The 27,521-nt window shown below is 38.8% G+C and overlaps 1 protein-coding gene and 1 pseudogene across 2 annotated transcripts in view; one reads left to right on the top strand and one right to left on the bottom strand.

Annotated features, from left to right (window-relative positions):
- Nucleotides 1-27,521, bottom strand: part of HTR7 (5-hydroxytryptamine receptor 7) — an 85,435-nt gene that overhangs the window by 46,297 nt on the left and 11,617 nt on the right. The window lies entirely within an intron of this gene.
- LOC143654550 (WD repeat-containing protein 20 pseudogene) lies at nucleotides 8,212-10,131 on the top strand (annotated as a pseudogene).

Genomic DNA, 27,521 nt, shown 5'->3' with positions numbered 1-27,521 from the left:
GTATTTAAGCTGCATATTGAATAATGAATAGAATTCAATAGGAGGACTAATTGGAAAAAGTCACAGGAAAGTTCAGTGACAGAAGACTGAGGAAATACTCAAGGAAGTTAAGCAGTCCAGGGGTATGTATACATTTTAGTTCATGCGCACTGACAAGGCAAGGGGACAGCACAGGGGGAGATACTACAACAGAAGATGATGCAAAATAAGTATGTCTTTGTCTCCAAAACTGTACCTAGAATACAGATGTACATTTTGTATTTATTCAGTTTATCTCATGTCTGATGAGCTCAAAGAGAAGAAAGTTTAAAGTTTAAATCCACTGATAAAATCTCAGGTTTTTCTTTTAGTCAAGATATGATTATAGAGAACTTTCAGTAAATTGAATAATCTAGTAATTCTCTCAATTTCCTGATCTTTCTTAACAATTTCTTACAAATGTAAACATTTGATAAGGGTTTGGGTTCCTCAAATCAGAAATATTTGGTCACATCTGGTTCTTGGTGTTCTTTGGTATATACCCTGGAAATCTCCAAGTCTATTTTCATAATAGTACAAAAGACCTCACACAATTAAGGAACTTTAAAGAAGGAAGAAACCCTAAAAATCATTTAGATCAAACTCCTCATTTTCAGAGAATCTACCACTTAAAAAGGTCAGGTAATTCTTGTTAGAAAGAAGAAATGAAACAGTATGTGAAATCCTTTTATAACTCAAAAACCACTAAAAAGAAAAAAAAAAAATATATATATATATATATTACAGAAGTTTTCAGTATAGGAACAATAATCATGATTCAAATTTATTGAATTCCAACAATCCAATACATGCACGCAGGGCACAGTGGGGGGTTAAAAATAAGACAACACCCAAGTCTTGGTTTTAAAGACTTCTGTGTCTGATTGGGAAGATAAAGTCTGTAAATAGAAAGTTATAAAACTTGGCATTTTATCCAAAAGGGGCATACCAGATGGGATTCATATAACTCTTGGTTTATAACACATTATCAACGCTGGTCCATATGCCATCTTATTTATTTATTTATCTTTAAAAATAATACAGTGAACACCATGAATCCATCACCCATCCCAAGAGCCAGAATGCAATCATTTACATCTACCCATGGGTGCCTTGCTTATCTCTCTCCCTCCCTTCTCTCACACAGGAGGAAAAGACCACTTCCTGCTATTATAACAAGGGAAGACTCAATAGGGTTGGTCATAATTTGAGCCAAGTATAACAACTAACATATATGCAGATGGAAAGGAATATTCACACGTGAAACAAAACTTGAACACAGTTCAAACATAAGAGCCTACAGGCCAGGTCTGGGGAGGGGGCTGGGAAAAAAAGACCAATTCAGCCTGAGTAATAATTTGTGTAGGCACTTAATGAGGGACAACAGAAAATATATCTATTGTTAGAGAATTCTAAATATCTCCTGTGATATCTTAAGTTTATTTGAAGGCAACGGGGAGACTGAAGGATTTTCAACACAGAAATGAATGATCAAAATAACGTTTTAATAAACTCAATAGTGTTGAAATGGGCAGAATACATTGAAGGGGGAGAAAGAAAAATAAGAAAGCTCAGTTTCGAGTTGTACAAGAACATATCAGTGAAAATGACATCTGCCTAGCATTCCAGTAGCAGCCACTCTCTACTTCCCACAAAAATAACCAACCTTCACAAAAAACAAAGATAGAAAACATATAAATTCATTTAAATGAGTAGTTTCACTATTAACAAAAACGCACATGTTATCTTTTAAAATATTCCTGATGATACAGCTTAAAATAAACACATCTGAAAGAAATCACAAAAAGTTGAAGGCTAAACAGAGTCACTGGGCAAATGCCAATAAAATAAAGAATAGGTGGCCATATTAATTTCATGTAAACCAAGATGTGTAAGCTAATTTGAAATGACTATGGGAAGATATAAATTTCTCTAATTGACTCCAAAAGAAATAATTGACAATGTAAACAGACCAAAAAATAATGAGAAATTGGTTTTATTAATGGCATCCTTTCAAATTTCAAGATTCGCTTTCATTTTAATATAGACAAAAAAAATGAAAAGCCATCCAATTCATTTTATGAAAATGATATTGCTCTGATATCTCACAAAAATAGCTCCAAACAACTAATAGCAAGCTGTCAAAATTAACTATAGGTATAATGGGTTGAACAGTGGTCCCAGAAAGATATGTCCAAGTCCTAATCTTCAATATCTGTGAACATGACCTTATTTGGAAATAGAGTCTTCGTAGATGTAAATTATGAAGTTAAGGATCTTGAGATAAGATCTTCTTAGATTTAAAATGAGTAGGCCCTAAATCCAATGATAAATGCCCTTATAAGAAACAGAAAAGTAGAGACACCCAGAGGGAGGGCCGTGTGAAGATGGAATGATACACTACAAGCCAAGAAATGCCAAGAATTGTCAATAGCCAATAGAAGCCAGGAGAGTAGCATAGAACGAGTTTCTCCCCCAGAGTTCCCAGAAGGAACCAACCCTACCTTTTGGCTTCAGGCCTCTAGACCCATAAGAAAACAAATTTCTGCTGTTTTAAGCCACCCTAATTGTAGTAATTTGTTATGGCAGCCCTAGAAAAGCAATACAATAAACCAGTCCCATGTCTTTAATTTCAACAGGTGTTTCCTAGGGCCTGTTATTTACTAGGCACTATGCTAACATGGTCTCTGTTTTCACGGTATTTACATTCTACTCATTCAATGAATAATTATAAGTGTGATGGGGAAGAGACATGAAAATCACAATGAAATACTAACAGAATTTTAAGATTAATTAAAAGAATCATTAAAATGATGATGGAAGAAGTTAATCCCAAAAAGGCACAAATAGTTTAACATCAGGAAATTTATACATGATAGTAGGACATCAGTAAGTCCAATAAAAAATATAATCACCCTAGAGAGAACAAAAAAAAATATTAAAATCAATTAAAAAAAGAAACCTCAAAAACCCAAACAAAAAATAAGATCAGCTCAGAATGACAGACCACTTGACAATACACCCTCCACCGTTGTATGCTTGTACATCAATTTCTTGTACACCCTTGCACATCAATTCCCTTTTCTTAATGTAGAAAGACTTCCTATTTAATTCTCTAATAATACTGGAATATAAGGAGGAAGTCTTCAGTGGACCAACCATCAAAAGAAAGACGGTAGACTGGATCAGAGTGAAAGAGATTCATAGCCCAAATGCTCAGAGAAAATGACTGCTGCAAAACATGGTCAAGCCTCTGGGGGTGCTCTAAGTTTAGAAGTCGGGGGGGGGGCGCTCTGAAGCAACAGTGTGATGTTACCACAGTAAAGACAGGCAATTCTGCCATTCTCCTCTCCCCCTGCCAAAAAAACTACCTAGAGAACATCCGCCCTGGAAATGCATCCTATACTCCCTCCTTCACAGTGAAAACTACTGCAGTGAAAAGAGACACTAATAACACACAGGAAAGTCTATGCCACAGCCAAGAATCACAAAACATTTCAGGAAAACCAACACCACCACAGTGAGGCACCAAACTCGACAATGAGAACTAACAAGAGAGGAAGAATTATTTCAAACTGTTTTCCTGTGTTCTCTAATAAGTATAATTGTTTAAAGTATAATTACTAACCTCAGAAGGGTCAGCCAGGATATTATACCCATTAAAAAGTAAAAGTTAATTTGAAAAATTGGAGCTCAGAAATCCAATAGGACATTTCTCTTATCTGAATGAATCAAATGATTCTGAAGTTTCTTTAGAAAAATATTCAGATCAGGGTAGCCAAGAAACTTTGAAAAGGAAATAAATTTCCTATCACATATTACAGAAATTAAAACAGCCAGATACTGGAATACGAATTTATATTTAATCAGATAAAATCATATCTCAGAAACATACCTTAGTATGTATAAAGTCCTCTTAAATGATAAGAATGAAAACAACTAATTAAAGCCCTAAATGTTAGAAAAAAAAATCCAAGAAATCCCTAAAATGAAACATAAATATTTAACATGTCAAAGGAAGGACAAGGGAATTATAAGCAAAAACAAAAAGCAATCTAAAGAAATAATAAAAGGAAAAATGATAGACTTGACTATATTAAAATTACCAGACAAAATAAAAAAGCAAATGGCCAAAAAAATATAAATGTCAAACCAGCAAATACATTTGTGACATATGACAAAAAGGGATTATCTCTCGTACATAAATAACTCCTAGAAATTGTCTCTAAATATAGATACTGAGATACAAAGAAAAAAGATTTTCTGGATATTCACCATTTTAAAGGTATTTAGCTCTCGGTGGTAAAATTAAGAATTTTATTACCTTTATACTTTTTGTACATACTAAACTTTCTTCAATGAACTTAATATTTTTATAAGCAGAAATTAAAGTTATCTGTAAATCAGTAAATAAAAATGAACATCACAATTAAAAAATAGGCAAAAATAATTCATAAAAGAAGAAATAAAATTCCAGGCAAGATATAGTAAAAGTTACCCCTCATTAATCAAAAATGCAAACCAAAATTCTTAAAATGACCAAGTTAAAATATGTACTGTTAAATTATGCTACTTAGTGTTAGTAAAAATGCAGTGAAACAGACACTCTCAGACAGCCTTAGTGGAAGACAAAAAATAGGGTATAATATTTCTAGAAAATGTAGCAATATATGCTATAAACATTTTAAAATACCCAAATGCTTATAATTTCCACTTTCATGAAATTTCATGAGAAAATAGAACAGCAAACAAGTACTAAGAATAGCTGAAAAGTAGAAACAACTTGAATATCCAAATTTGGGGAAAGTATTAAATAAATTATGGTAGATGAATACCCAATCACTAAAATAATTTTTAAAAACAATTTAATGGTATAGCAATTGCTCCCAATAAAAAGATATAAAACTGTATCCGTAGTATGAAATCTCTATCTAACACCTTCACCATTACTATCTTCTAAGGAGAGTACTGGGTATAAGTACAAAAGTTTAGAGATTCTCTGAATAATAACGAATAAAGGCAAAAAATATTAGAAGTCTAGGAGGAAGCAAGATTAAAGTCCACAAAAGGAAGAGAAATACGAAAACTCTACCCCCAAAGGAAATTTGTAGTATATTATAAATTTTTTACAAATAGTTTTATGCAAATGGATTCTTAGAGAGAAGCTCAGAGAGAAGACTGGGTGGCAGTACACATCTGACTTATACGTGCAAATGACTAAGAAAAACACTTGATGTATCCTAAAATGTGAACAACGTTTTTTCTGGACAGTAGGATGCCTGGTGATGTTTTTTTCTTTTTATCTTTATCCATTTATGGCTTTTCTAGATTTTCTACACTGAGTATGGTGGTTTGAAGTTCTATGTACTCCAGAAAAATACATTCTTAAAGTTATTCCATTCCTGTGGGTGCAAACTCATTCTAAGCAGGATCTTTTGATGAGATTATTCAGTTAAGGTGTGACTTCCTTCACTCAGGATGGGTCTTAATCCTATTACTGGAATCCTTTATAAGAGGATGAAATTTAGACAGAGAGAAAGAAAGCCATGAAGCTGAAAGCAATAAAACCCAGAAGAGATGGGAGAGACCAGCAGACACCACCACGTGCCTTGCCATGTAACAGAGGAACCAAGGATCGCCAGAAGCCAAACTTCAGGAAGAAAGCATCATCTTACTGATGTCTTGACTGGGACATTTTCTTGGCCTCAAAACAGTAAGCTAATAAATTCCCATTGTTAAAGCCAACCCATTTTATGGTATTTGCTGAAGTAGCCTAGGAAACTCAACAGTGAGGATGTGGAGAATTTTTTTTTTCTCTTTTTTTTACATGGGCAGGCCCCAGGAGTCTAATCTGAGTCTCCAGCATAGCAGGTGAGAATTCTGCTACTGAGCCACCATCACACCACCTGAATTTATTTTTTTTATGGTGGTCTTAGAGTACATTTAAAATAGGGTAATGGTAGTGGGAATGGAAATAAAGGTAGGCAAGAGGCACTTACAGTGAAAGACAAATCTACACAATTTACAAATAGGACCATCAAGGAACTTTATTATTTTGCAGCTCATTCATTTACTGATGCATTAATTCATTCACTTATTTATCACACATTTATTGAGATTCAGAGGATACCAAAATGAGGACTCCAGCCTTGCCCTTAAGGAGGTGACAGTCTAACAGACCCATTAACAATTCACCATATCAAACCATGTGAGAAGCACTGAAATAAGTCTGGGTTCAAGGTCAGTACTAAGGATACACTATAAGAAGAACTAGAAATCTTGCTGAAGTATTAACTGGAATCTAGGATGGAAAACAAACTTGAATTCATATAAGGCAATATACAGATGGGAGATATAGTCACAACCATAAGAATTTTTCTATCAAGGAACAAAATTCCATAAAGCAATGAAAAGTGTATTGGGGAAGAAGAAACTCCACTAAGTTTAATTTTTCAAACCATAGATATTCAAGCAACAAAACTTCTGATAACCAGTTTTTGAGTGAAATCTCTCTGAAGTAATTTGTGTGCATCCCTGCATTCCAAAACAACATCTACAGAACAGATTTTAATCTTTTCCTGATGACTCAGTGTCATCGTGGTAGGCATTAAAAATGACACTGTCTGTGATATGGTTATGTCCTCAGAAGTTATCAAATTATCTAAGATTATTTTCCCCATAGTGTCTCCAAATTTCTAGGTTTTGTCATTCCTATGTGCTTGTTTTTGGCAGCTTTTTATAGCTTTTCTTTTACACTGAATTTTAGAGCTGGAAGGAACCTGAGAGATTAACTAGTTCAACCCACTCATTCTACAGAGGAGGAAACAATTTTCTTCCCTGGCTACTTTTCCTATTTAATGTGCCTGCCCTGAGCAGCTCTTCTCCTTTTCCTAATTTTCAGTTTCTAATCTGACAACTGGGAAACCAGATAAGCAACCTTGTTAGAAATGTACTAAAAATAACCATAATCTAAATGAAAAAGTATTCTGAGACCACAGAGTAAGAGCTTTTATGTTACTCCCTTGGGCCAGACATAGTGGCAACTTGGAGGCCTCCCTCTCTATTCTTCTTAGTCTGAGAACATGTTTACAATACTTAAGATTTGCAGGACTTCTATATAAAGAAAGCTACTTCTCTGAGAATGAAGAACTCTTCTCCTTAGGAACTGTGTGATCTTAGGTAAACTGTTTAATCATTAGCAATCAGTTTTCTCACATGTAAAATGAGAATGTAAAAAAAATAAAGAAAGAAAGAAGGGAGGGAATGAACTCAACCTGGAAAGATAATTGGATGAATTAGACTGAGTCACCTGGTTTAAAGAACGCCTGATGCATAGTGAATGCCCAAAATAAGGGAGTTATGATTATTGTTTCTCTCTAAATTTCTTTAGAGCAGCACAAAAAGCAGTGTTTGCAAAGCCTATCATAGTATCTTAACTTTATGTGGTTTATTCATGATCCTGCTCAAGGCAATATTGGGTTTTGCACAGGGTTCTAAAGGGTGTATCATTAGAATTACCTGAGGGGTTTTAAAAACTAGACACCTGGGGCCCACCTGGTCTAGCTTAACACCCAGATACAGGTATTTTTAAAGAGCTTCCCAGGCGATTCTCATGGGAGTCCAAGTTGAGAGCTACTGATCCAAAGATAAGTCTTGACCCTTGAATAGCCCCCTACCTGGCGAGTGATGAGACTACAGGTTTCTTCCACATTGATGCCTCAGAGACCCTGCCCTGATTTCACTCCTGTTTTCCCTCAAATTACTTGATGATATCTGATTTACTTCTCTCACAACAGGTATACCCTTGTTCAACTGTTCCAGTTGCTAAAATATTGAAATACTTCCATACTAGCTGATAAATAGTAGCTGTGACAAATCACTGAGTACCTCCCACCTCTCTAGCCCTCTGATCTACATCATTCTAATTGGTCAATATTAGCAGTTAAATATTTTTAATATCATCCTGGTCTTCATGACTTAGGGCTTTGCCCCAGAGCACTGAAATTTAGAGGGTGAAAACATTTTAAGTAATGATATTTTAAAATTATGGATAGGAAAAAATATTTGCAAATCATCTATCTGATAAAGGACTAGTATCCAGAATATATAAAGAACCTTACAATTCAATAACACAACCACAAAAAAAAAACAATTAAAAAGCCAGGAAAGGCAGGATGAATGCTGCTTTTCAAGATGGCAATGCAGAGAGAACGGAAGGAGATGAATGAAATTAAGACTCAATTCCCCACCCGGGAAGGTCTGTACAGGTTGCTGCTGCACTTAGAGTACAGCCACCCCAACCGGGTGTCCTTGAACTCGCAGGGATCCAATCCTGTCCACGTCTCCTTCATAAACTTCAACAACCAGTCTGGCAATGGCGACCACTTCTGCTTCAATGTGGGCTGGGAGCTCTACTTCAATATCTACAAGGGGGACTATAAGGCTGCTGACTTGGTAAACCAGTAGATAAGAGGATATACAAAGGAACACAGCCTACTTGTCATGACTTCAACCACTGAACAACCACAGCAGAAAATGTCTCTCTCCTAGTGAGCTTTTCCACAGGCCAAGTCCAGCTTATAGACCCAATCCAAAAAGAAATTAGCAAACTATTTAATGAGGAATCTTTCTGGTATATGCTGTCCATACATATCCAGTACCCATCCCAGGTGCTCCTTTCTGACATGGATTTGGTGAAATTTTTTGAACCCTACCACCTCCTCTTCTAGTTTTGTCGGGTTGTCTCAAAACAAAACTTGCCAACTGGTTTGACAAACTGTAGAGGAAAAACCTCTTTTCAGCACTTGTGGAAGGTGGATTAGAATGAAGAAAGAGAGAATGAAGGTCCAGAGACTAATAGACAAGTCCCGAGTAACCTGTTCCAAGTGGGTTCCCCGTTCGGAAAGCCTTTTCCTAGTAGCACATTCAAGTGAGAACATACACTTGTATGACGTGGAGTGCACCTGCAGCACCACAGCCCCCACACACACATAACACCAGCTTCTGAAGCAGGCAAGAGCTTTGCTGTGCACACTTGCAACAGTATATCTACACGGAACCTTCTCGTTAAATGGACAGTGGGCGAGGGGGTCCTCCACGAGCTTGCTTTCTCCCCAGAAGTCCGGTTCTTCGCCATGACTGAGCCAGGATGGGTTTCTGCAGGTGTTCAACTTCAACTCAGTGGAACCACACAGTATGAGGAGGAGCTACTTTGGAGGCTTGCTCTGTGTGCACTGGAGCCTGGATGGCAAGTACATTGTGACAGATGGGGAGGATGACCTGGTGACAGTCTATCTGGTCTTTTGTAGACTGCCAAGTGATAGCAAGAGGTTATGGGCACAAATCCTGGGTCAGCATTGTGGTGTTTGACCCCTATACCACTAGTGTAGAAGAAAGCAACCCTATGGAATTTAGCGGAAGCAATGAGGACTTCCAGGACCTTCTACATTTTGGCAGAGATCGAGCAAATGGCACACAGTCTCAGTTAGCCAAATTGAATTCTACAGACAGTCACCTGTAAGCATTAAATATCGGTTTAGTTCAGTGGGCCAGGATACACAGCTCTGTTTATCAGGCGTTACAAAAGACATCAGGCCTTACGAAAGTTCCTCTCAAGAGCAAGGACACACGCCAATGTCATGAATGCACAAGTTCTCCTGCTGGACGCAATGGGAATAGTGTCATGGCCCCAGGGAACCCCGTGGACCCTCCTCTCCCATGGTCCAACAGCCTTCCACACTCTGTCATCTCAAACACTGGCAGTAAAATCAGTGTCACAGATGGGGCCATTGTTTCTGGGGTCAGCAAATTTGCAACACTCTCACTACAAGACCAGAAGGAAAGACACCATGAGAAAGATCACAAGCAAAACCATAGCATGGGACACATTCCTAGCAAAAGCAGTGACAAACTGAACCTAGTTACCAAAATCAAAAAGGAGCCAGCTAAAACCTCAGGAACATTCCTCTCCTCGAATGGAAGATGTTCCCTTGTTAGAGCCGCTGATCTGCAAAAAGATAGCACGTGAAAGACTGTATTAATTTTTCTTGAATACTAATAGTCACTGCTTGTAGGGAGGGATTTATTTGCGGATGGGGAAAGTGCAAGTTTTAATCCTTAATGCTGCACCAGATTGAGAACTTGACTAGATAGTGATTGTTTTTCCTGTGGAAGGGTTGGGGTGTACAATGAGTGTGAGTGACACTTCTTATACTTAATGTAAATCTAAATGCATCAGAGCCATGATTTTGCATACTGCGTGCCATTAATTCTGAACCATTTGTTAATTCATCTTAGAGGGTTTAAAAAGTATATAATCAAATGAATTGCCAGTCAAGACAGTCATTCCTACTGGAGTATAGAGAGTCCCAGGGTTAGTGCTCCTGTATTAGACTATTTCAATTTTAGGAAAATCATGTCAGTGTGGGGGAACAATGACTTAAAATGCTAAAAATTAAAATTTATGCTTTAACTGGAATATTTTTGCTTAACTACCCAATTAGAATATTGTACACCTGATCAGAGTGTGGGTTCAATACAGACAGCCATTAATGGTCATTTATAATCCATTTTTTAATTTTAACTGCAAAATGATTAGGAATCCATGAAATTTAACTTTAGGAACAAAGCATTCAGCAGGGTTGATAGATATTATTTTTACATTATTCTGGCAATCCAAGAAGGAAAAGAGCCTTAAGTTTTAAAACTCATTTTAGTCATTTTATAACAATTAAAACTGCTTAATAAACATCATCTTTCAAAGAAAAAAAAGCCAGGAAAAAATTTTAATAGGTATCTCACCAAAGAAGATGTACGATTGTTTAATAAACATGTCAAAAGATGCTCAAAGTCATTAGTCAGGAGAACTGAAATTTAAACAATGAAACTCCAGTATACACTCACTAAAATGGCAATAACCAAAAAGACTGATACCAAATGCTGGTGAGAGTGTGGAGAAAGTGGAACTCCCATACATTGCTCTTGGGAATGAACAATCACTTTGGAAAACAATTTGGCAATCTCTTAGAAACTGAGACATATACTTATCATATGAGCCAACAATTCCACTCCTAGGTATCTACCCAAAGAAAATAAAAACAATGTCCATACAAAGCTTTGTATGAGAATATTCATAATAGCCCAAACTGAAGAAAATTCCAAATGTCCTCCAATTATTGAACTGATAAGCAAAATGTGGCATTACCCATACAGTGTAATACCATTCAGGGAAAAAAAAAAAGGAACAGGCTACAGATAAATACTACAATATGGATGAACCTCAAAAACACCATGCTAAATGAAAGAAGCCAAACACAAAAGACTCTATATTGTATGACTCCATTTTAATGAAATTTCCAGAAAAGGCAAATCTATAGAGAACACAAATGAGTGGTTTCCTGGGGCTGGGAATGCATATAGACTACAAAGGGCACAGGGAACTTCTGGGGGTATTGTAAATGCTCCAACATTAGATTCTGGTGATAGATACACAACTCTAAATTCACACAAAATCACCGATCTGTATGCTTATAGTAGGTGACATGTATGGCATATAATTATATATCACTAAAGCTGTTTAACAAGAAAAACTTTTTAAATCATGGAAATGTAAGTCTTTATTCCCTCGCTTACCCAGAAAATCTCTCCTACCCCCTTATGACAAACACTGACCCTTCATAAAGTATCACAACAGAAATGCATAGGGCTGGTGACCCAAAGTCAACAGGAATCTGTTAGGAACCTTTTGTATAAACAGAGTCCCCTTTTCCCCTTAACTGCTTCCAAACGTCCATTTGGCCATTCAGTAATTTAGTGGATAGAGTGTTAAAGCCCAAATTGCCCATGAAGGCTTTATCTGACATCTGGTCTCTGTTTCTTGGGCCTACCCACTCCCACCTGTCCTCTTGGTTACCAAGTTCACTTTTGCTCCAGACACCTTCTTAATTTCAGCCTCATTCCTTAAGACACAAACCCCCAAACTCATCCCAGGCCCCAGGGCAAGAACTTCATTCAGATTGGCACCTGCTTCATTCTAGTTCTGGGGAAGGGTATAATTCAAATGATATCTCATAAGCTAAAAGGATTTTTCCCAGGTATTCCAATTTTTTTTCAAGTATGAAGGAACCCTTTTGAGTGTCAAAACATTTTACAAACCCACACTTAATAGTAATTGTACTTTTAGTTTCAGTTGATTGAAAAAAATACAAAATGACAAAAAGTTATAGTAGCTTAAATGTGCTGAAGTAAATTTGCATTTTATTACTCATAACCACATCACGGTTATCAGAAAAGGAAATCTATTTTTTAAAAAGGGAGAAATACTTACTCTAGCTGCTTCTGCATTCTGGGAGAGTGCAGAATTTACCTCAGGGGTCAGTGGGGATTCATTCTTTTGCTTGGGATAACATAATCCTTAGGTTGTAAAAAGGAAGGTCCTAGGCTAGTCTGATAAGGAGAGAAAGAAGGTGAAGGGAAATTAATTGTTCTACACAATGAAATAAAAGGAACTTCTAAGTTCTTCCCTGGCAAATTAAGGGAGTGACAGCTGTTCTTATTTTCGTGTTTAGCTGTAGGGAGAAAAGAGGAAGGACCTGAACACACAGAAAGAGGTGTTTGTGGCGGGTGTGGGAGAGGAGTTGACATGCATTCAGACACCATTACTGTGTGGAGGCTACAAGGATGTTCCAGCCCACAGGATGTGTATGGCTGGTTTAAACAGAAGACAGTATTTGCTACAGGAAATGTGGTTTCTGATCATTTTCTTGAGTTATCTCTTTGGAGTCATAAAACCTGCGAGTTTTACAGATACTGGAAGAAGATCCCAAGCACCTGAACTAGTACTGAACTAGTAGTACTGAACTAGTAGTACAGTACATACTGTTTCAGTTTGCTACATCTGCCAGAACGCAATATACCAGAAATGGATTGGCTTTTACAAAGGGGATTTATTAGGTTACAAATTTACAGCTCTAAGGCCATGGAATTGTCCAAATTAAGGCAGGAAGAGGGAAGATACCTACACCAAAGTAAAGCCAATGTCATCCAGGTTTCCTCTGTCACACAGGAAGGCGTCTGCTGTTCCTTTATTCCCAGGTTCCATTGCTTTTAGGTTCATCTCTCTGAGCACTCAGCGTCCTGTGGGTCTTCTCTTAGTGTCTCTAGTGCATTTCTCTCTCTTGGCATCCTTCACTCAGTTTCATCTCTCTGCTCTCTGTATCTGTCTCTCTCTGTTTTTGGTCTTTATTCTCTTCATAGAGGACTCTAGTAAAATACTCACCTTGAACTGGGTGGGTCACATAGAGGACTTCAGTAAAGGATCCACCTTGAATTGGGTGGGTCACATCTCTATGGAAAAGCCTAATCAAAACGTCCCACCCACGGTGGGTCTGCACCCACAAGAATGGATTAAAAGAACATGGTCTTTTGTGGGGTACATAACAGATTCAAACCAGCACATACACATTCAAATCAAAATGTCAAAATAGGCCCCATACAGGACAGTCCTGCCCAGTAGGTCTCAAATTCAAAGGATAGTTGTAATATCCTAACACTATGCTAAAAGTAATAGTCTAGTAGTTGGACTAGTAGTTAGACTTACATATAGTAGTTAGACTTACATATAGTAGTTAGACTACTAGACTAGGACATTACTAGTTGTAATATCCTAACATTAGAGTAGAAGTAATAGTCTATCACTAAAAGTAATATTCTCTTTAGGCTTTATCAAAAAAAAACATTCTTCCATACACTTTTTTTTAGTTTAACTATCAAAAAAACCCTACAGAACGGCATTATCAATGCAATTTTACAATGTGGACATTGAGTCTCTCGTGGAGTGAAATTGAGCTAATAAGGAACTAAAATCAGGGCATTCAGACTCCAAATACATCAGATTTCAACGGCCAACAGAGAATGCCTCAGAAGTCAAAGAATTCAGCACTGCTCTTCGTAGGGTAGATCCTAGTGCTAACTTCACACTACTTCCCACTCATCAACATTATGGACACTCCTTCAGTCAGTCATTCAAGAAATATTCAAGAAATACTTACAGACATTTTATCCTGTGCCTGTGCCCTGGCAGAAGCCAAGCTCTGTAATTCAAACTTGAGTACTATTCAATGACTGCTATCAATACATAGCATGACAATTTTCTTCCCTTGATGGTAAGAACCTGATTCACTGCCATTTTGGACTGTGGGTGTTAATAAGCTGATAAATACCTTGCGTTTTCTCTAAAGAACAAGAACTATTTATCGTGAAAGGCATTAATTACATTCTCACACAAACTATCCTTCTCCACTGCTTTTTAACTTGTAGCCAGATAAACACATAAGCCCATTCATGGCAATTTTACTCTGGAGCACCAAGATATGGCAAAACCATCATTGTGAAGTTGCCCAAGTACAGCTGAGCAGTACAGGAAGATTTGGCCCAACAGAGTTTCTACACCAAAAATGAAAGAAATATCTGCCCTAATGTTGTGCCACTCACTGGTCTTTCCTCACTGGGATGTGCAGGAAGGTCCCTGGACACCAATTCAGTCCAGGGCTCCTTTCAACTCTGGTTCTGCCACTTAAAAGGCAGTTACTTCAAGGAAACACTCACTTTCTCCGTGCTTTAGCTTTTTCTTCTTCTTTTTTTTTTTTTTTTTTTATAGATGTGAGGGTTGGACTAGATATAATCTCTAAAATTATGTATTATTCAAGGTCCCAGAAAAAAAAAATTTCAGACTCAAATTAAGTCAGGGAGGGTTTAATGAAGAGTCTATTTACAGAGTATGAAAAATCACAAGAGGATGGTAGAGCAACAGAACAATCACCATTCCAGGTCCATAGGGAGGAGGGAAGGAGGCATCAGAAAACACAGAAGGAAGGAGTCCTGTGGCATAGACCATGAGGGGAACAGTGGCTTCCAGTCAAGGAAGATAGCCAATGCAAGGTGACCTTACAAGAGAGATGGGGTTGGCCCCTCCTTTCCCCTCATTCTGATACTTTCCTGGTTCCCCACAGGCTGAAATCAAGCGGAAGCCAGACTGCATGTCAGTTTCCCAGGAAAGAGAACAGAGTAGAGGTTAGAGAGTAGATCTAGAGAAGTGAACTGTCCCTTAACCAGTTTTAACATTCCCTGATTCTGTTAGCCTGGTAGTTGTGGGGTGCAAAGAAACATTGTTATAACTGACCTTTGGCATGTCAAGCCTGGAACTTCTGTGCAGTTAGGAATGGGTAAGGGCCAGCATACAGACCAAGGTCAGCCCCTACCCTACTACCATACGGAGCATTTTAAGGTGCTGATACCATGCCCCTAGGTAATCCTCCAAGGTCTAGGTATATTTTTGGTTCATCTCTAAACAAGGATACATGATCTACCATTAATAGATCATATTTGTCCATTCTCTTCACTCTGAAACATAAGGATTAAGACAACAGCTCTGAAATCAAACATGCTTGGGTTTGATTCCTGCGTAATTTGCTTAACTCTAAGTCCTTTCTATCCATGAAATGGGGATAAGAGACTTTCCTCATGGAATTGTTGTGAAGGTTAAACGATATGTTCAGCACTTGGTACAAGATCTGACTATAAATGGTAATATTTATTATTAATCCTTTATTGGACATTTATTTACAAACGTTGCTTGGGAGCTACCCATGACTTTTACCTAAATTACATACCTTTTCTTTCCTACTGACTCTGAAGCCTTCCTTCATGTGATTTTCAGGATTCCCAAAATACCATTAGCCCATCAGGTGTTTTTAGTGCAGCTACACACTAAATGAATATGTTTGAAGAGTTATCACCTTAGACAAAAAGAAAATAATAGCTTTCAGTGGAAACATTGTTCATTTTGAAAATATGAATCTTATACTTTAAAAATCAAATCAAATCTAAATAGAATAAAAATCAATCATCACTTAAGGCCATTGGAAAACTACAATTTAGAAAAAGGAAACTTGGATTCTTACCAAAAGGCTATATTTTGGCTGATGCCTCATATGACTACCTACTTCTAGTTTTAAAAAACACGGAAGGATTTATTATTATCTATAGATACTCTAAGAAATTACAATGATGGGTAAAAGACCACTATAACTGTAAAAGAGAATGCAACTATACAAAATGTCAATAATATAAGCACTGGGGTTTGTAAAACTAGCCAGGAAGTGGGGAAAAAATAGGTAAAAGAAAAAGAAATGGGCAGTTAGTGGCCCAGAAGTCAAGCTTTGAAGACATGACAGCTGAAACGCACACATTCATCTGGTCAGTCAACATCCCCTGAGTGCATCCTTCATCCCTGGCACTGGGCAAGGTCTTAGATGAACAAATCCTATTAGTCAGCCAGACATTGCCCCGACCTTGAAGCATCTGAGACAGGCTCACAAACCAACCAGTCCACGTGGGCATCACTCTATAACACGAATAAATCAATATGGTAGTGTAAATTCAGGGAAGAAGAGGGTAAAAACACTAAAGGTCTCCTCTATCAGTTAGCCTTTGCCATGTAACAAACCACTTCAAAAATCGTTTGGCTTAAACATTAGACATTTATTCAGCTCACTATTCTGTGGGTCAGCTAGACTGTCTGGTCCAGGCTTGTTCAGTTCATCCTGCTGGGCTTTCTTACTCTCTGTGGTCACCTAATAGATCCGCTAGGGCCTGAATAATTTGTATTAAACTCACTCGCCTGACTGACAACTAGCAGCCAGGGCAATGGGGTGACATGGCCATGGGTTCTCTCATGATCCAACGTGGGCTTCTTCATAGGGCCCCCAAATGTAGCACAAGAAGGCAAACCCCAGGGTACATGCCCTTTTCAAGTCTCTGCTTGTATCATGTTTGCTCAAGTCCCATTAGCCAAAGCAAGTTACAAGAGTCAGTATGGGAAGAGCTGCAATTCACACTTCAAAGGGGCACATGTAAGAATGCAGAGAATCAGGGGCCATTTTGCAATCTATCATAAGGTTACAAAAAAGTGACATTTAAGAGGCATATTACAGTCTTCTAGGAATTTTCCAGAGTAGGGGCTATTCCCTGGGACGAGGAATCAAGGCAGGAACCAGTATGGAAATATAAAAATACCTCTGACCTTACTTAAGATGTAGCAATGAACACTGTGTTTTATTTTTGGAAGTTGTGAGATAAGGTTTGATTTCATCACATGATTTGACATTTTGTGCAGATACATTTGAAATAATTTGTGTCTGTAGTGGACCCCATCATACTCTTTACAGTACCTAATCTTGCCCCTGGGGCTTTTGGAAGCTAACCCAATAAGGTGACTTGGGATGTTCATGTAATGAGCTATGCAAGTAAAACCCCACTATACTGACTGCCCTTACAGAGAGACCTTAACGATAGAGCATTCTAGGAATGAAATCAGCAATGTCTTTGTAAATCAGGCGAGACAGAGCTGGGTGCCTTCAAAGACACAGAAGGAATGCTCCTGGCAGCAGAGATAAAGTCCTCACTCAGATAGAAGGAAACAAGGCCCACCAAGGCAGAACTGGGTTATTAATGGTATGGTTTCTGTGTTCCTATTTTATTTTCCTCTGTGAACCTATTTCGAATCCCATTCCAAATTAGTCCATTTCTGCTTACTTGCTTCATTCATTCATTCATTCATCCAACCAAAAAAATATTCATTGAGCACCTACCACATGCCAACAGAAGATGAAGGCATATAGAGATGAACAAGATGTCCTTGCCCCCAAAGACCTCAGCTTTTGATGCACAGGCAGGGACAATTACAATTCAGTGAGATGCCAAGATAAGGGTGCTAAAGGAGAGCTAGGGCACCTAACCAGACTGAGGCATCAGGGACATCACCCCAGAGACTGTTAAACTGTAGTAAATCTTAAGAATGCTTAAGAAACAGAGACAGGGAGGACACTGCAGGCAGAGGGAGCAGCATGGGGCAGGGAAACAAGGGAAGGCATGATATATTGGGGGAAATGGAAGTAACCCCTGTGGGTAAAGAGGGAAAGGGCAAGAGCAGAAGGCAGCTAGGATGTTATCTGAGGAGTTATGCTGTATCTCAAATCCCCCCCTCCATGATCTAAAAGGGAAGATATGACACCAGTCACTTATCCTGCCTGAATGACCCACTCAAAACACCTCGGCATGAATGAATTCAAGTCCTTGACTTGCCTCAAGCAGCACGTGAACATGAGGACTCTACCACTGATCACAGGGTAGCTGGCCTTCATTAAGAACATTTCTGGCATCAACTATGTAGGGCGGTTTGGAGGCAGACTGGCATTTCCTGAATGGTTCCTCATCAAGACCCTATGCAGACTTTTCCTAAAGGTAAACTTGATTTACTTACTCCTTTTAAAGTAAAAGGAGAATCAGAAAGGGCATCGGGAAGCCCTTCCTTTCAAACAACCTTTGCATCCCAGAGAGCTGCCCTAACTGGCTGGTAGAACCCACATCGCTGGCAGGGCTCAGAGTCGAACAATATTAATAACAGTGATATTAACAATGCACTCAGAGTGTGTTGTATATGAGTAAGCTCTTCATGGGTGCAACCTCATTTAAGCCTCACAGTAACTCTGTGGAGAGAATTTCTATCATCATGAGGAATGAGGTTTGGAGATAATGCATAGTAACTTACACGAGGTCACAGTAGGGATTCACAGAGACAGAATCTGGAAGGAGCTGTATCCCAAATCCTGGCTTGTGCCTCAACATAGCTCTTTGGGCCCTTGGATTCCAGTCCCAGGTCTTCTCCAGTCAGGTGGCAACCGTGGTTTAAATAACTCCCCTTCTGTTACCTTTCCTAGCCAAAGTGTCCCTACTTTACCCCCAACCTCACCAGATTTATTTATTCATTCAGGAACATTTCTGTATACCTGCAATCTATAGAAGATGAATCAGACATGGTCCTGAACCTAAAGTGTTTCTACTCTATTAGAGATTCATTAATGAGTTTATTTATTCATTCAACTAATATGATTAAGTGCCTACTTTGTGCCAGGAACTTTGTAAGTGATAGCAAATAGAAGCAAATAATGACAATAAAGCTCTTGTCCTCGGAGTACATATATTCTAATAAAATTTGAGATACAAAAATAATTTTCATCATAGTCGAATACAGCAGATATTGACCAAGAATCAGTCTCCTGACTCCCAGGGGAGTACCTGCCAGCAAAACTTTCTGCAAGAGTTGTCTCCAGTCATTGTCTCTACTTCTTCCCTCTCATTCTCTCTTCAATTCACTCCACTTGGGCTTCCATTCTACCACTTCACTGAAACTCTTCTTCTCAAGGTCACCAATGATTTCAAAGTTGGCAGAAAGGACATTTTTCTAGTCTTATTTTACAGCGTTTGACACAGTTGACATTTCATCTTTGTCAAAACACATTTTTCCCTTAATTTCTATGATACCATGCTCTCCAGCTTGTCTTCATATTTCACTGGCTGGCTCATCTGCTTCTCTTGACCTCTAAATCTTTTATCTCACCAAAGTTTGCTATAGGGACTCATTTTCCTCTCTGTCTATTCTCTCCCTATAAAATTTCAATCATCCCATGGATTTAGAAATCATTTACAATAACACCCAAATGTGTATCTCGTCCTAACTTCTCTCTGGCATTCTAGTTATCCAAATGTCTATGACATTTAAATGTTAACATTCAAAATATAACTTGATTTCTACCACCAATCCTTCTCCTCTCCTATCTCGGGGAACACCATCATAAAGAAGAGGTGCTTGAGCCAAGTCTAAGAATCATCCTTTATTTTTTTCTGGTCCTCACCACAATCCCACACCCACTCTATCAGCAAGTCCTATCACTGTAACTCCAAGACATATCTGGAAACCTCTACCTTTCTCCAATATTCACTACTTCCAACCTAGTCCAAGCCACCAAGCTAGACTACTGCAGAAGTTTCCTAATTAGTCTCACCCAGCTCCATTTCATTCTCCACAAAGTTACCAAAATAAACTTTTTAAATTACTAATCGGATCATGTCAGCCTTAAAACCCTGCAAAATTTTCATTGTACTTAGAATAAAATTCAAGCTCTACCAGACCCAAATCCCTATACGATTTGTGACCAATTTAACCTCATCTCCTTCCAGGCTTTCCTTTCCCTTTCCCTTTACTCCAATCACATGAACAGAGGGCGTTCCCACCAGCTGCTGCCTTGGCTTGGAATGTTCATCTTCCATGAATCCTGCATGTCATTCAGCTTTTAATTTATATGTCACCTCCTCAGAAAGCCTTCCCTGATTACCCACTCTTTATGGAATCATTCTTAATTTTCTGCATGGCATTCTTTACTAATCAATTAGTTATGTTTTGCTTTGAAAAACATTTGTTTGAAGAATGTTTTGAGAAACCAATGTTTTGTTCCTAATTTATCCATTTCTTGTCTATATCTTCTTATTAGAATAAAAGACCCAGCAGAACAATGATATTACTTGCCTCTTTAGGACATGAGATTGTAATTGATGCAGAGGAGGTAATCAATAAAGGCTGAATGAATAAAGAGATGAATTCCCACGTTGGCGACAGAATCAGGACCTCCACAAGATATGTTCATGTCCTAACCCCTCATCCTAAGTGAAGTCATTTGTAAAGAATCTCCAAAGACACTATTTACATGAGTCCAAATGAATCAGGGGGGCCTTAATCCATTATGACTGGAGTTCTTATAAGGAGAAAGACAGAAATAGAAAACTGAGCAAGAAGAATAGGAGGAGACAGGAAACATAGCACCATGTGACAAAGCAAAGATTAAGCCATCCACAGAGTGTGACAGACTTCGAAGAAAACATGGCCTGCTGATACCTTGACTTTGGACTTCTGGCCTCAAGAACTGTGAGACAATAACTTCCTGTTGTTAGGACAACAAGGTGTGGTATTTGCTGTAGCGATCCTGGCAATATTACTCCCATAATAAGAAAAGGCAACTTTGATGTGTCGAGTGACTAATAAACAGTTATTACCTTTGTTAACCAGAAAGGAAGTCAGAGCAGTAGGGACCTGCGGTACACAGCAACCTGACAAGTATGAAATCCCCAGACAATCCATCTATCAGCATAGAGAATCTTCAAAGACTTTAAAAAGGTCAGAGATTTTTTCTCAAACCAAATACACAGAATATACATTTCCCAAAATAAAATTCTGAAAGATTCAGGCAGCTGGGGTGATTTTTTGTGGGTAGGTTGAAGCATGCCATTTAAATGTCTCCCCATGTTTAACTATAAGGATTGATAGCTGTCTTTATGTGAATAGTTCTGCATGATGTTCCAGAAGAAAGAACCATTTGGACAGAAGAAAGCTATCCAACTGCCTCTACCTCTGAAAAACTGGAGGGTATTATCAGAATGCCCAGAAATACAGAATGCGCAAGAATTTGAATCAGAATAAAAGCTATGATGAAAGTGATAATGCGAACCCACTAAATGGGCAAAAATAAAGCTTCCCAAATAGCTGCCGTAGAGATGTTCTCCAGAGGACTACAGCTGCTCAGCCCAGGAATTTGGCATCCTTTATTTCAACATCAGAAGAGCGAGCACTTGTGAGTGACCTAGAAGCCATCGTTTTGTGGCAGTCCTTAAGAATTCTTCTGGCACAGAAAAACTGTTCACAAAAGATTACAGAATACCTGGGTTTTAATTGATTGAAGCCCTAAAAAAAAAAAAAAAACAATTGCCTCTAACCAGAGCTAAATGACTCATAAACTCCTTCAAGAAAGGTCATATCACACAGCGATTGCCTGTAATGCAATGCCTACAACCTAACTTTTTAAAGCTCTAAATTTTCTGACATGTGAATAAAATAATCTTAATTTGCCCTCAACTAGGTGAGGTCTTGAAGATGGGGTTTTACTGACCTTTCAATATGTCACAGTACTTAATTACCCATAGGCAAATATTAAGGGTTGGCTTATTAAATAAATCTCTCCACCACCTGCTTGCTCAAGCATGTGTACACGTGTGCTCACTCACTTTCTTTCTCTCACACACGCATACACACACGTTGCTCAGATTTTATCTTTAATCTGTAAAGGAATGGAATTTGACATTTCCTAATGAGCTAACCTTACCCCTAATCCAAATACTAACTGATGGAATGGTGTGGGCAATGCCTTCAGTCAACATGGGGAGCAGGGATGCAGAGGGTTAGATGGGTCCCTTTCACTCTTTTTTTTTTTTTTCCGCATGGGCAGGCACCGGGAATCGAACCCGGGTCTCTGGCATGGCAGGCAAGAACTCTGCCTGCTGAGCCACTGTGGCCCACCCCCCTTCCACTCTTGTGCCCCCAAACGCAAATACATGCAGAAACGACCTCCTAGAGTGCAAGTGGCCTACATATCCAATATCCACAGCAGCCACCAAAATAAAGGGAACCCTGGGTGACAAAGGCATGGAGTTTATCTTAGCCTTTTGACTACACAAGTTTCAACTTATGAGAACTGTTCAAATTTTTCTTACAGGGATCTGATTCCTCTACTCACATCAAAACATTCTTTATTAAAAAGAGAAGCACAATGATATCAACGTAAAAACAACAGTACAAATAATTATAACAGTTCACGTTTATCAGCACTAAATATATGCCAGGCACATTGCCAAAGACTTCACATATACCATCCTGTTTGTCACAAACCTATGAGTAAAGCAATATCATCATTATTTTATAGATGAGTATCCTGAGACTTAGAGAAGTTCAGTGATGTAATTGTAAATGTAAAATGTGAGCTTTGAACCCTATTTGCTCTAGGGCCTGAGAAGAATTCATCTGTAACTTGTTCAACCTTATCCCAAGCTCTAAGACCAGTGTGTGGTATTAGCCAAAGCATGAAAAGTCAAATCTGGGCCCCTAACACGGCAGTCTGAGAATAAGAACAGATTGTGAGGGAAAAAAATAGCCCAGGTCAGCCATTTACTACTCCTGTGACCTTAGGTGTGTTTTTTTTAACCTCTCTGAACCTCTGTTTTCTTATCTGTAAAATGGGGATAAGACAAGTATCTTCCATACAGGGCTGTTTTGAAAATTAAGTAAAATAATATTGGCAAAGCACTTAGCATGGGACCTAAAGCAAGATAAGATCTCTTATAGGTCCACAATTCTTTATCCACCAATCCGATACCCAAGAGATCTGAAAATCAGGCGTTTTCTCATAAACTGGTTCTATTAAATTCCTGCTGCTGCTATAACAAATTACGACAAACTGCATAGCTTAAAACAACACAAATTTATTGTCACATAGTTCTACTGGTCAGAAGTCTGACATGGGTCTTTCTGGGCTAAAATCAATGTTTTGGTAAGACTGCGTTCCTTTCCAGAGGCTCTTTTCCAGAAAAAATCCATTTCCTTGTCTTTTCAAGCTCCTATAGGCTGCTTACATTTCTTGGCTTGTGGCCCCTTCCATCTTCACAGCTGGCAATGGCAGGTCAAGTCCTTCTCACATCATCCCATGCCAACCTCTGATTCCCATGTCATATCTTCTTCTCTGACTGACTCTCCTGCCTCCCTCTTTCACACTGAAAGACCCCTGTGATAACGATGGGCTCACCCAGATAATCCAAAATAATCTCCCTATTTTAAGGTTAGCCAATTAGCAACCTTAACTCCATTTGCAACCTTAACCTTCATTTGCCATGTAAATTAACATATTCACAGATTTCAGAGATTAGGACAGAGAGATGTTTGGGGAGCCATTATTCTGCCTGTCACACTAGTAACAAACTTCCTGGCACTCCAAAATCTAACCTGAACTGATATGACTATTTCTATATTCATTTTCCCCACTAAAGGTGACTTTCCATATGTTGATCACAGGATGCAGCCCCAGACCCTAACGGAGGTGCTAAGTAATATACCACATACTCACTGAATTACATTTCTAAAATCTAAAAAGTTCTGAATTATTATTATTATTGTCATCATCCTTCAGCAACATCCAATCAACATCATGCTGTTTCAATTACTGTCACAGAGCCAGCACCCCATAGACCTCAAAAGACCTGTAGCCATACATTCCACGTCTAAAGCCAGTTCCAGTACTTCCCATCTGTGTGCCCTGGGACAAGTTACTTACCCTCTCTGTGTCTCTCTTTTCTTACTTTAGGGGGTAGGGGTAAGAAGGATGTGTGGTGGCTCAGAGTGAAAACAGTGTGGTCATGGTATTAAATGAGATGAATCCCACAAAGCCCTTGGCCCTGAGCCTTGCACATAGCACCCACTCAATAAATGGAATCTCTACTGCCAATTATTATCCTCATCTTCCGAAGTATCACCTACACGTCTCACACCTGAGGCTTTTCCTTCTGAGATGCGTGGACTTTCACATCTCGCAATATATACATACATACATATATACAAACATACATTTTATATATATACACACAAATAAATTTCCCATTTATTCCTATAGCTCCCAAATCAGAAGTCTTGTTGAAATTATGTATATTCACTGAAAGAAAAAGGCTCTAGGATTTACATTTAATTTTGCTTGCATTTTCACCTGCTTTATGGCACAGCAATGATGATGATAAAGAGCCAGAGCCGCCGGACCCTGGCTCCAAACTGCTAAGGCTTTTGCATTGCAGGCGGCTTTGTTAAGTGTTCTGCCTATACGTGGAGAGCAGAAAGTGACTCATCAGCTACTACAGCATAATAGGACGATCCTTTGGGACTGTTCAATTGCCTCCATGCTGCTTCTATTTTCACCAGATAATCTCCTGATTCTAATTTGGTTTCCCAAGTAAACTTCTCCACTGTCAAGAAGAATGTTTTATGGGAAGCTGGGGAATAAAAAGTCCAGGCCAGAAATGTGGACTTGGAAATCGGAAGCACCAACCCTTCCTTCCTTCCTTGGCCAAGCCACAGAGATTTACTGAACAACTACTATGTGCTGGATGCTGAACTGGGACAAGGAATGTAGCCACATAGAACATACAGACGATTCCACAAACAAGTAATTTGGTACATTTCACGAGCAATTAATTACAAATTGAGGTGAGTGCTAGGAAGAAAAAGTACAGCATGCTGCAAGACAGTTTAAGGTAGTTAGGGATCCCAGGAATGCTTCCATGAGATGGCAGCATGTAATCAAGGACCTGCCTGAAGAGTGGTAAGAGCCAACCAGCCAAAAGAGGTTGAAGAATGAAGAGCAGGGGCGAGGAGAGACTTTTTTGAACTCCCTGAAACCATGAACATCAAGATGTAAAGGATCTGAAAAGTGTTGCCAAAACAAAGGGAAGAGAGAAGGGGAGGGGGGGGGGAAGGAGGGAGAAAGAGAGAGACTACGATGGAAAAAGGGGTAGAGTTGAATCTAGGGTAGAGGTTCACAAATGAAGCAGGGCCGCGGCTTCTGACTTTTTTAAACACCCTCACACTAAGAATATTTTTGACATTTTTAAATAGTTGAAAGAAAATAAAAAAGAACACTTCAACTATTTGGAAAGCATATGAAATTCAAATTTCAGTCTCCAAAAATTTTATCGGAACCCAGCCATGCCTATACATTTCTGAATTATCTTTGGCTATTTTTGTGCCACAATGGTAGCATGCAATAGTTGCACAGACACCATCTGGCCTGTAAGCCTAAAATATTTACTAGCTGGCCCTTTAAGAAGAAGTTTGTCATTCCTGATCTACAGAAATAGACAAGAGCCAGATTATAGTCTTTTAGGGCACATTAAAGAGGTGGGACCATATCCCAAGAGTAGGGGATCCCATTAATGAGTTTTAAGCAGGGAAGAGAATAATTCAGTAGTGCCCAAACTTGTCTCCACAATGGAATCACCTGGGGGCTTCAAAACCTATGGAGATATGAATCCCAGCCCCAGAGGTTGTGATTTAATTGGTCTGGGGTATGGCCTAAGCTTTGGAATTTTTAAAGAGTCCAAAGTGACCGTAGTGTACAGATAAGTTTGGAAACCGTACGTATAATCAGATTTGCATTTTCTAAAGATCATCTCAACTCAGTGGTTCTCCCCACTGGCTACACAATAGAATCATCTGGAGATATTTTCAAACATACCAATAACCAGACCCACCTGAACCAATTAAATCAGGATCTCTAGCTCTCAGGATCTAAAGGTAGGGCCTGAACATTGGTATGGTTTTCAAAGTTGCCCAGGTGATTCTAACGTGCAGACAGAGTTGTGGGCAGACTGCATTAACACAGGGGCAAAGGCAGATACAGGGAGACCCTTGGAAGGAGGCTGTTCGGAGTGATCTGACTGAAAAATGTGAGAGTAAAAGACACTCAATAAACAACCTTACAAGAGCATTGTGAGAGTAAATGAGATACCATGTATAAAGTGTGTAGGGACTGAGGTAGCAACTACAGCCCTTAAAAAATTGGTAGTTATCCCTGAAGGGTTTCCAAAGGAGAATGTAATGACACACCCTCACCATGATGTTTTAGTAAGTGTATACCTGTGGAAAGATTGAATGAACGAAGAAATGTCTTTTGGTTTAGCAGTTGGGGTTAAGTTCAGCTATGTGTGGCAGGAAAAATAATGGTCTCTCAGTCAATTAGTAAGAGGTCGAGGTCCCACCATAATTACTTTGGAATCTTGAATGGACATGAGATCTTGTTGTTTTGTATAGGTTAGTGTGTTGCCTCAATACATCCCAGAGTAATTTGGGCAGAGAATAAAAATGTATTTGCAAAGTCCTCTTGGCGGACTGGGGAGAAAGAAGAAATATTCAACTTTCCCTTCTGGAGAATTTCTGATATTCTTGCAAGCAGTGGGGACAACCAACAATAAACTGAGCCCTCAGTCTTGGGATTCACCCCTATGAAGCTTATACCTGCAAAGGAGAAGTTAAGCCTACTGATAAATATGCTTAAAAGTCACCCCAGAGAATCTCTTTTGTTGCTCAGATGTGGCCCTTCTCTCTAAGCCAACTTGGCAGGTGAACTCACTGCCCTCCCCTACCATGTGGGACATGACTCCCAGGGGTGTAAATCTCTCTGCAATGTGACAGAAATTCCAGGATGAGCCGGGACGCGACATCAAAGATTATGAAAGTCTTCTTGACCAAAAGGGGGGAAAAGAGAAATGAGACCAAATAGTCTCAGTGGCCGAGAGATTTCAAACAGGGTTGAGAGGTTATCCTGGAGGATATTCTTATGCATTATATAGATATCTCCTTTTAGTTTATGTGCATTAGAGCGGCTGGAGGGAAGTACCTGAAACTGTTGAGCTATGTTCCAGTAGCCTTGATTCTTAAGAAGACTGTACAACTATATAACTTTTACAGTGTGACTGTGTGATTGTGAAAACCTTGTGTCTGATGCTCCTTTTATCCAGGGTATGGACAGATGAGTAAAAAAAATAATAATACGAATAAAAAATGAATAAATAATGGGTGGGACAAAGGGTAAAAATTGGGTAGATCAAAATACTAGTGGTCAACGAGAGGTGGGGTAAGGGGAATGGGATTATGAGTTTTTTCTTTTTCCTTTTTGTTACTTTTTCTGGAGTGATACAAATGTTCTAAAAATGATCATGGTGAAGAATACACAACTATGTGATGA

The sequence above is a fragment of the Tamandua tetradactyla genome, chromosome 13 (assembly GCF_023851605.1).
Source record: "Tamandua tetradactyla isolate mTamTet1 chromosome 13, mTamTet1.pri, whole genome shotgun sequence".
Classification (NCBI taxonomy): domain Eukaryota; kingdom Metazoa; phylum Chordata; class Mammalia; order Pilosa; family Myrmecophagidae; genus Tamandua; species Tamandua tetradactyla.
The sequence above is the reverse complement of the archived record's forward strand: the minus strand, read 5'-3'. Positions and strand labels throughout refer to the sequence as shown.